The sequence below is a fragment of the Orycteropus afer genome, unplaced genomic scaffold (assembly GCF_000298275.1).
Source record: "Orycteropus afer afer isolate SDZICR_OR568_19922 unplaced genomic scaffold, OryAfe1.0 scaffold00030, whole genome shotgun sequence".
Taxonomy (NCBI): Eukaryota; Metazoa; Chordata; class Mammalia; order Tubulidentata; family Orycteropodidae; genus Orycteropus; species Orycteropus afer.
This window is the reverse complement of record NW_006921617.1, coordinates 5,357,428-5,368,148: the sequence shown is the minus strand read 5'-3', so window position 1 is coordinate 5,368,148 and position 10,721 is coordinate 5,357,428. Positions and strand designations below refer to the sequence as shown.

General features: G+C 37.4%; 1 protein-coding gene across 1 annotated transcript in view; it reads right to left on the bottom strand.

Annotated features, from left to right (window-relative positions):
* The window catches only part of SS18 (SS18 subunit of BAF chromatin remodeling complex), a 137,458-nt gene that overhangs the window by 107,743 nt on the left and 18,994 nt on the right, over nt 1-10,721 (bottom strand). The gene's annotated exons all lie outside the window — the stretch shown is intronic.

Genomic DNA, 10,721 nt, shown 5'->3' with positions numbered 1-10,721 from the left:
AAGAGATCCATATTTGTGCCCATTCCAAAGAAAGGTGATCCCACAGAATGTGGAAATTATAGAACAGTATCATTAATATCGCACGCAAGTAAGTTCTTCTGGCAGCCCATGGTATTTTCAATATTCTTTGCCAACACCACAACTCAAAATCATCAACTCTTCTTCAGTTTTCCTTATTCATTGTCCAGCTCTCACATGCAATGAAAATACCACAGCTTGGGTTAGGCGCACCTTAGTTTTCAGAGACACATCCTTGCTCTTCAGTACTTTAGAGTCTTTTGCAGCAGATTTGCCCAATGCAATACATCATCTGATGCTTTGACTGCTGCTTACATTGGTGTTGATTGTGTAATCAAGCAACATGAAATCTTTGACTACTTCAATCTTTTCTCCATTTACCATGATGCTGCTTATTGGTTCAATTGTTGTTGTTGTTGTTATGTGCCGTCGAGTCGGCCCCGACTCATAGCGACCCCTCGGGTTTCCGAGGCAGTATCACTACGAAAGTAGGATTGTCCAACCTTCCTTCTGAGGAGTGGCTGGTGGGTTTGAACCGCCAGCCGTCTGGTTAGCAGGCAAGTGTCTTAGCCACTATGCTACCAGGTTCAATTGTGAGGATTTTTATTTTATGTTGAGATGTAATCCATATTGCAGACTGAAGTCTTTAATATTCATCAGTAAGTGCTTCAAGTCATCCTCATTTTCAGCATCAAAGCTGTGTCATCTGCCTATCACAAGTTGTTAATGAATCTTCCTCTAATCCTGATGCCACGCTCTTCTTCATATAGCCCAACTCCTCGGATTATCTGCTCAGCATACAGCGAGTAAGTATAGTGAAAGGATACAACTCTGGCATACTCCTTTCCTGATGTTAAACCATGCAGTATCCCCTTCTTCTATTTGAAAGACAGCCTCCTGGTCTATGTACAGGTTCCTCATGAGCACAATTAAGTGTTCAGGAATTCCCATTCTTGTTAATGTTATCCATAATTTGTTGTGATCCACACAATCGAATGCTTCTGCATAGTCAATAAAACACAAGTAAACACCTTTCTTGTATTCTCTGCTTTCATCCAAGATCCATCTGACATCAGCAATGATAATCCCTCATTCCATGTCCTCTTCTCAATCCACCTTGCATTTCTGGAAGTTCTGTCAATATACTGCTGCAACCTTCCTTGAATTATCTTCAGCAAGATTTTACCTGGATGCAATATTAATGATATTGTTCAATAATTTCCACATTCTGTGGAATCACCTTTCTTTGGAATGGGTACACATATGGATTTCTTCCAGTCAGCTGACTAGGCAGCTGTCTTCCAAATTTCTTGGCATAGATGAGTAAGTGCCTCCAGCGTGCCATCTCTTTGTTGAAACATCTCAATGAGTATTCCGTCAATACCTACAGCCTTGTTTAGTGCAGCTTCGACTTCTTCCATCAGTACTACTAGCTCTTGATCATATGCTACCTCCTGGAATGGATGAGTATCGACCAATTCTTGTTGGTACAGTGACTCTGTGTATTCCTTCCATCTTCTTTTAATGTTTCCTACATCATTAAATATTTTGCCTACAAAATCTTTCAATATTGCAACTTGAGGCTTGCATTTTTTCTTCTGCTCTTTCAGCTTGAGAAATGCTGAGCATATTCTTCCCTTTTGGTTTTCTAAACCCAGATCTCTGCACATTTCATTATAATAATTGACTCTATCTTCTCAAGCTGCTCTTTTATTCTGTCATTTCTTCTATTTGCTTCAGCTACTCTCCACTCAAGGACAAGTTTCAGAGTTTCTTCTAACATCCATTTTGGTCTTTTCTTCCTTTTTTGTCTTTTTAATGACCTTTTGCTTTCTTCATGGATGATGTTCTTGATGTCGTCCCACAACTCCTCAGGTTTTCTGTCACTTGTGTTCAGTGCAGCAAATCTATTGCTTACATGGTCTCTAAATTCAGGAGCAATATAATCAAGGTCATATTTTGGCTCTCATGGACTTGTTTAATTGTCTTCAGCTTCAACTTGTATATGAGCAGGTGATGGTCTGTTTCATAGTCAACTCCTGTTTTGGCTGACAATACTGCACTTTTCCATTACCCCTTTCCACAGATGCAGTCTATCAGATTCCTGTGTACACCATCTGGTGAAGTCCACGTGTACAGCCACCGTTTTTGTTGTTGAAAAAAGGTATTTGCACTGAATAAGTCATTGGTCTTGCAAAATTCTTTCATGCGATCTCCAGCCCTAATTCTATCACCAACAAAAAAGTTTTCTAACTTTTGCATTCCAATCAGAAGCAATAATCAATACACCTTGATTGCATGTTTAGTCACTTTCAGACTGCAGATCTTGGTAAAAATCTTCCATTTCCTCGTCTTTGGCTCTGGTGGTTGGTGTGCAAATTGAATAATAGTAGTATTAACTGGTCTCTCTTGTAAGCTTATGGATATTATCCTATCACTTATAGCATTGTAGTCCAGGATAGATCTTGAAACATTCCTTGTGACAATGAATACCACACCATTCCTCTTCAATTTGTCATTCTCAGCATAGATCATATGGTTGTCTGATTCACAATGGCCAAAAACAGTCCACTTGAGGTCACTAATGCCTAGGATCTTGATCTTTATGTGTTCCATTTCATTTTTGACAACTTCCAATTTTCCTAAATTCACACTTTGTACACTCCAATGTTCCAATTATTAATGGATGGTTGCAGCTGTTTCTTCTCATTTTGAATCGTGCCACATCAGCAAATAGAGGTCCCAAGAGCTTTACGCTATCCACATCATTAAAGTCGATTCTACTCTGAGGAGGCACCTCTTCCCCAGTCATATTCTGAGTGCCTTCCAACCTGAGGGGCTCATCTTCCAGCACTGTATCAGACAATATTTTAGGGCTATTCATAAAGTTTTCCAATAATGTATCAGTGTTTCACTGCTATGCATAAAGTTTTCACTGGCCAACTCTTTGATAAGTGGATGGCCCTTTTCTTCTTCTGAGCCTGTCTTAGTCTGGAAGCTTGGCTAAAACCTATCCACCGTGGGTACCCTGCTGGTACTTGATATACCAGTAGCATAGCCTCCAGCCTCACAGCAACACGTAAGCTACCCAGTACGACAAATTGACAGACAACTGGTGGTCACCCGGACTATATCTACATGTTATAAGAACTAAACCCTGATACACCATGTGATCCTCAGCCTATATGACTATGGAAACCAGAAGAACTAGATGGTGCCTGGCTACCACTGTCAACCACTCAGAGGGGGATCTATGTAGGAGATCCTGGATAGAGTGTGAGAACAATGTGAAACAAAACTCAAAATCATTAAGGAAAAAAAAGGGGGGACCAGGTTTGCTTGGTCCCTTTGTACAATTCACACTTTGTACACACCAATGTTCCAATTATTAATGGATGGTTGCAGCTGTTTTTCTCATTTTGAGTCATGCCACATCAGCAAATAGAGGTTTTGACTATAACCCCTAGCTGCCCTCAGGTGTGGAACTGAACTCACTCCTGCAGCTTCCAGCCAAACAAAAGACAAGCATACAAGCTAACATTTACAGTAGGTAGATACTCTCCTAGGAGGGATCAATCATGGGAGAACAGAAGGGCTGTGCATGCACATGGAGACAGCTAGGGGGGCAGGAGTGGGAGGGAAGGACACAGGAAAGAGGTAACTATGGCGAGGAAGTGGGAAGAGAACTGTTTGTTCCATTGTGGGATATTACAGTCAATGTCATGAGACAAAGTGTATATAAACTACTGTATGGAAAATGAATTTCCTCTGTAAACTTTCACTCAAATCACAGTAAAAATTAACAACAACAAAAAAAAGAACTAAATCCTGAAACTGCATAGATAGCGTCTAGCCTCACAGCAATATCATTGTCACAGTATCAATATCAATATCACAGTATCAATATCAATATCAATGTCACAGTATGGTGACACACTGAGAGATGAGTGGTGGCGTAGATAACATTCAGGCCTATTTTGGCCATGTTCATCATTCAATACCATACTATATCATTCCTGCCTCCACCTGAACGTATTACTACTTTATTTGAAGAGGAAAAAATCCCACATTCCAGCAAACTCAATTAGCTAACGTACTATGTGTTTAAATATTTATCTTCATTTAAAATGAAAAAATGAATAAAACTCTTTATTTACCCAAAATTACATCTGTCTACGTCAAGAATTTTTAGAAGTTTATAAAAGGACATTTAGATATCGAGGATAAAAGAACAAAAACCAAGAACTTATTTTTCTACAATAGTGCACGCATGCAAGTAACACACATACACGTAAAGCCCAGAAATGACAAAATTATGTTTAAAAAAAAAAGTTCTGGCATAATACACTCATGCATACACAAGGCATGTCTTGTGACATTTCCAGACATGAATTCTGGCCTCATTTACCCTCATTCAATAGTCCAAGCATGTTACTTTGGGTCTTATTTGTGTAATAAATGTATAAGCCATGCTCAGGAAGTCATAGGTCAAGTTTGATAGGACCCCAGTAATTGGAAAATAAACAATTGAAACTGTGCATTTGCTGTTTGCAAACAGGCCTAAGAGCAGGTGAGTTTCTTGTCACTCATCTGCATCCAAGCATATCGTGCCAGAGACTGGCAGAGGGTCAGGCAGAGGGCTGCACAGGAGGCTGCCACAGCCCAAGCACGAGCTGCTTCCATGGCAGGCGAGGCCATTGCCCATGCACACCAGGGTCTTGTGGTGCAGGGTCCACGAGAAAGGTAGCAAGATGGTACAGGGGTGGGTACGCACTGCTCGGACCTCACAGGGTCCCCAGGCACCCCAGTCATACTCATCTCCTCTGAGGGAAAAATGTGCTACTAATACTCTGTGCCCAAAACGCTCATGCCCACCCTGCGGTGTCTGCACAGGGAAGAAATTCAGAGACCAGCCTGACAGAAGGTGAGGCGAAATGTGTGCAGCTGCACTGCACCAGCCTCGCCTGCCTGAGTGACCTCTTCAACCAGAATGCACAGACCCATGCACCTCCTGTGCAGGGGCTGACCGCCCAGGCAAGGGCTATTTCTGGGGTAGAAAAAGCAACTTCTTCTGCATTGGAGAAAAAGGTCTGCACAGCAGGTAAAGAACCCTGCCAGCAGACAGCTGCTTTACAAACTCAAGGGTAGGCTGGTGAGGGTCAGCTGCTGGGAATCATACCTCTCCATCAACAGGCACTAAAACAAAGAATACTAAATCTGTTTAGACGGGGAAAACATTGAAATTGAAGTCATCAACATGTAAAAGATACTGGTATGTCACTCTTATGAAAATAACACGAGGGGTCTGCACATTATGTAAAACATATAAAATGTGCATTATTTGTGCAAAAATAGGTTTACTGTCAATGCTTTAGTATGAATCAAGGCATGGCTATATTCTATTCTTCACTACCATACACTAACAGTTAAAAAAAATTCATTTTCATTTAAGAATGTCCTTAATAAAGCAGGAATACTAATTTACTAAATTTTCCGTACCTTTTAAATATTCTGTGTGATAAACAGGAAGCTGCAAACTAAATTAAGATACTCTAGGAAAAAAAGCACTTTATGAGTCATCTGCTAGAGAAGCTAGGCATTGTTTTCACAGAATACCATTTTTACTTGAAAAAAAGCAACTGCTAGACAAATTACACGTATTTAGACTTGGATATCTCGCAGGCTTTTTCTCAAAAACAAACACGGTAAGACTGTCATCTCAAGGAAAACCAATAGCTATTATTACCAATGATCAAATTCAAGTTTTCAAGCAAAAACTGGAAATTTGGCAAATATTTATCTACCATGCAGGGCTTCAAGTCATCCCAATAAGACTTTTCTGATGAGATTGGTGATGATATTAACAAATGTCATTTTTTGTATCATCTAATGAAATATGCAGTATGTCAACATTTGGAAGATTTGCAAATCTCAGTGAACTTGTATTTTCAAATAACCAAAGAATGACGTTAACGAAATTATGCACAAGTAAAAGATCCATTCAAAGTGCAAGACAGACCAATGGACTTTAATGTGCCAGAGTGCAAAATTTTATTGAACATTTTCAGATTCAATACTACAATCAATCTTAAAAAAAAAAAAACACCACCTTGTTGAGATTTGCTGTCGTATCAAAAAAGATTACCCACAACAACTTTAAAAGGCTATTAAAATATTCTTCCCTTTTCCAACTATATGTCTATGAGATTAGAGTTTTATCTACTTTAACCAACCAAAATATTAAAACAGATCAAATAGAGAACAGATATGAGGACCCAGATACTCAGAAACTAGCCATTTAAAAGAGATTGGCAAAAATGCAAAATAATGCCATTCATCTCAGTAAATCTGATCTCAAAGATAGTTATTTTTCATTTAAAAAAATGTTATATAAACATGCAATGGATTTATTCCTATTATTTGTAAATGAATTAGTATTTTTTATATTTCTAAGTTTTAGTTCAGAAACTGAGAAAAATTTATAATTCCTATCAATGGATGTAACCAACATAAAGATCTTTAGTATCCTCAATAATTTTTAAGAACATGAAGGGGTCCTAACATCAAAAAGCCTAAATAAAAACTGCTACAGTAGAAAAATACCAAAGCCAAAAATTGGTCCTGTGAGTAGAAAAAAATATATATGAAAAACATTTGACAAAAGTGATCAAAACTAATTTTTTTAAGAGGAAGCACAAATAAGCTATATTAAAAAGAAAGTATCACTAACAGATCCTGCCCACAATGGAAAGATAAGATTACTTTATGAACTTTATGCCAATAAACTTGAAAATTAGATAGAATGCTAAAAATTGCAACTTACCAATATAGGTAATATAGAAGAAAAAGAAACCTACTGCCATCGAGTCGATTCCGACTCATAGTGACACTATGAGACAGAGTAGAACTGCCTCCCGACCACAGGATTTGCAAAGCTGTAAATTTTTTACAGAAGCAGACTCTCTAATCTTTCTCCCACAGAGCAGCTGACGGGTTCAAGCTGCTGACCTTTTGGTTAGCAGCCAAATGCTTTAACCACTGCACCACCAGAGTTCCCTATATATTCCTATATATAAATTATTATAACCATTAAAGAAACTTAATAGTAAGAGCCTTCTCACACCCCCAAAAAAATCCTCCAGTTCAGATTGCTTTTCCCATGAATTATATCAATCATTTAAGAAAGGAATAGGAGCTACATTGTGCAAGTTTTTCCAGAAAAAACAAAAAGTGAGAAAAATCTCCAGCTCATTGTACAAAGCCAGCACAGACTCAAGAACTATACGAAGGCATTATAAGAAAGGAAAATTAAAGGTCACATTTATGAACAAAGATGCAAAAATCCTGATCCAAATATTAACGAACTGAACACAGCAATATTTTAAAATCCCCATGACCAAGTGGGTTCTGATCAATGGGTTAATTACAAGAATGCAAAGCTGAGTGAGTATTAAAAAGTAGATCAATGCAATTCACCACATTAACAGATTAAAAAAGAAAAAAAACTATCATCTCATCAGATTCAATAAAAGTATATGATAAAATTTAACATCCAGTAAAGATACAAATTCTTACTTATTAGCACACCAGAAATAGAAGGGAACTTCCTTCATCTATAAAAAGATTATCTACAAAAAACTTCAGTAAACATCATACTTAATGTTCAAACACTGAAAGCTTTCCCTTTGTGATCAGGAACAAGACAAGGATGTCCTCTATCACCACTTCTATTCAGGACTGTACTGGAGGTCCTAGCCAGAGAAGTAAGGCAAGAGAAAGAAATAAAAGGTGTAAGGATTGGCGAGAAAGAAACAAAACTCGTTATTCACAAATGATATGATCGTGAATACAGAAAACTGAAAGTATCCACAGAAAAGCTGTTAGAACTGAGTTGAGCAAGATCGTGAGATTCAAAATCAACTGTATACCCACATACAAAGTAATAGCAGTTAGAAAAGGAAACTTAAAAAACAAAGATTCCATATACAATGGCTTCAAAAACTACAAAATAGCTAACAATAAATACAATAAGAGATGCACAGATTCTCTGAAGGGAAAATCATAAAGCTTTATAGACAGATGTGAAACCATGAAATAAATAAGAAGATATGCAACGATAATTCAGAATGATCATATAGAAGACTCTGTATCGTAAAGATATCATTCTCCCCAAACGATTTAGAGTCAAGGTAATCTCAATAAAAAAATCAACAGGAATTGTGTGTATGTGTGTATATACACAAACACATATATACATAACTTTACTTGCTCATGTTTAAATATATATGGAAATGCAAGAGACTAATAACCAAGCTATTCTTGAAAAATAAAAGGAACAAGAAACTTCTCTAAAACACATCAAGACTTATTGGACTATGAAAAGTTGAGAAGATAGTGGAATTTATTTATAAAAACAAACCAACTGAGCAGAACAGAGACCAGACACAAATCCTTATGTATGGACATCTGATAAATGATCTAGGTATCAAGGCAAAAGAGAGGATGTTTTGTCTTGTTTTTCCAATAAATAATGCTGGAATGAGAATATTCACATGGAAACAAATGAAACTGAACTTACACCTCACATGATTTACAAAAATAAATCCTACCCAACTGATAAAGCATTTGGTTGTTGAGTGGTTATCGGTACAAACCCAGCCCAGGCTCTGCAGAGAAAAAAGACCTGGCAATCTGCTACCATAAAGATGTACAGCCTATGGGGAAGTTCTGTTCTACAGGGTTGCCATGAATCAGAATTGACTTGACAGCACACAACAACAACTAGTATTCAAGTTCACGGCAATAACCATAACAAAAATGAATTACCTCAAGTTTAAAACAAAGTTAATTGATCATATAGCTCTACTGGGATATATCTCAAAAATAAGCATCTTATTGTTAGCAGTGGGAGCTCTCATAGCATAGTGCCTAAGGCACTTGAGTGCAAACCAGAAGGCTGGCGGTTCAAATCCACCAGCCACTCCTCGGAAGGAAGGTTGGGCAATTCTACTTCTGTAGTGATACTGCCTCGGAAACCCAAGGAGGGGTCGCTATGAGTCGGAGCTGACTCGATGGCACATAACAACAACAACAACAATACCGTTAGCAGTAAAATTGGGATGGAGCCCCTGAAGTGATACCAACAGTAAATGTTTTGTCTTGTTTTTCCAATAAATAATGCTGCTAACCAAAAAACTGGAGGTCTGAGTCCACCCAGAGGTGCCCTGGAAAAAAAGCCTGGATATCTACTTCTGCAAACTTGGCCACTGAAAACCCTAAGGAGCACAGTTCGACTTTTCCACACATGGGGTCACCATGCGTCAGATCACCTCCATGACAAATGTTTTTAATACTGATATTGTTAAAGAATTATTTAATATACATAGCAAATAAACAAAGAAATGTCATCAAAGAACCAATATATTTAGAGTAAGAAGAAGAGGTACTAAGATATAAAATCAAAGTTAAAATGCTATATGGAATCTTTCATTTGAAGTGGAAATATCACTGAAAACTCAATACTTTGTCTGTCTTAAAAAAAAAAATAAAAAAGTGTTTACTAGTTTTGTCCATTGAAAGGCCTAGAAACAATGAAATCCCAAGTAATAATAAATGCTCCAAATGCTCAAGTTGTGATCTCTTAGTATCAATTCTCATAAAAAATACTACTTAGAAATCCTGAAAGCAAAGAAGCTATACAAGAATACTGGAGTCATGTCAAAAGGACAGAGCCAAATGACAAGCCTCTCCCTGACAAAAGATGAGATAATTCTAGCATCATAAAGAATGACTACAAATGATTTAAACACATCAAAAATATAAAAATCTATAAATTCAGATGATACTTAAAAAAAACAATGACTGGTCACCTTTGCAGGTTGCTAAGGGCCAACTTCTTATTCTGAAAATTGATTTAAAAAAGGGGTAGAGTAGGGACTCCATTTTGGGATAACCCAATATTCGATGAAAAAATTACAGCTAATAAATGCAGGAGGAATTGCAGAAGCAGAAATCTCTGTATCTGGCCAACAAGCATCAGTGACTACCAAAACCAGTAAGAGGAACTTTACAATAGATCAATCTGGCTGAAGTCAACTGTACCCATTGGTCAGTCTTAGCATTACAAAGCACAAAACAATCAAGCATGTTCTTCCTGATACGGGAAGTACACAGCACCATCAATGAAACACTCTTAACAAAAAAATTAAACCTGACTTTAATCAAGCCTCTTTAATTATCAGTTTACAGGAAATAAGAGGGATGGAAAAACATGTTCAGGACCATGAGGACACAACCAATCAAATTCAGAACATGAGAAATTCTACAGAATATGATTCACTTTCTTTAAATAAATGGAAAATGAAAAGGAGAAATTAACAAAGATTAAATGAAGCTTAAGAATCAACATAGACCTTGTTTAGATCCTGAGGCAAATAATCGATTAAAATGTTTTTGGGTTTTTCTGTTGGTGTTTTGTTTTATTTTTAATAAAATAGGAAAAAACTTAAAATTAACTAGTTATTATAAGACATTAAGAAATTATGGTTAATTTTTTGGGGTGGAATAATGGTATGGTGATGATTAAATAAAAAAGTCCTTATCTGATAGGGAGCTCTGGTAGCATAGTGGCTAAGGCACTTGACTGCTAACCAGAAGGCTGGCGATTCAAACCCACCAGCCACTCCTCAGAAGGAAGATGGGGC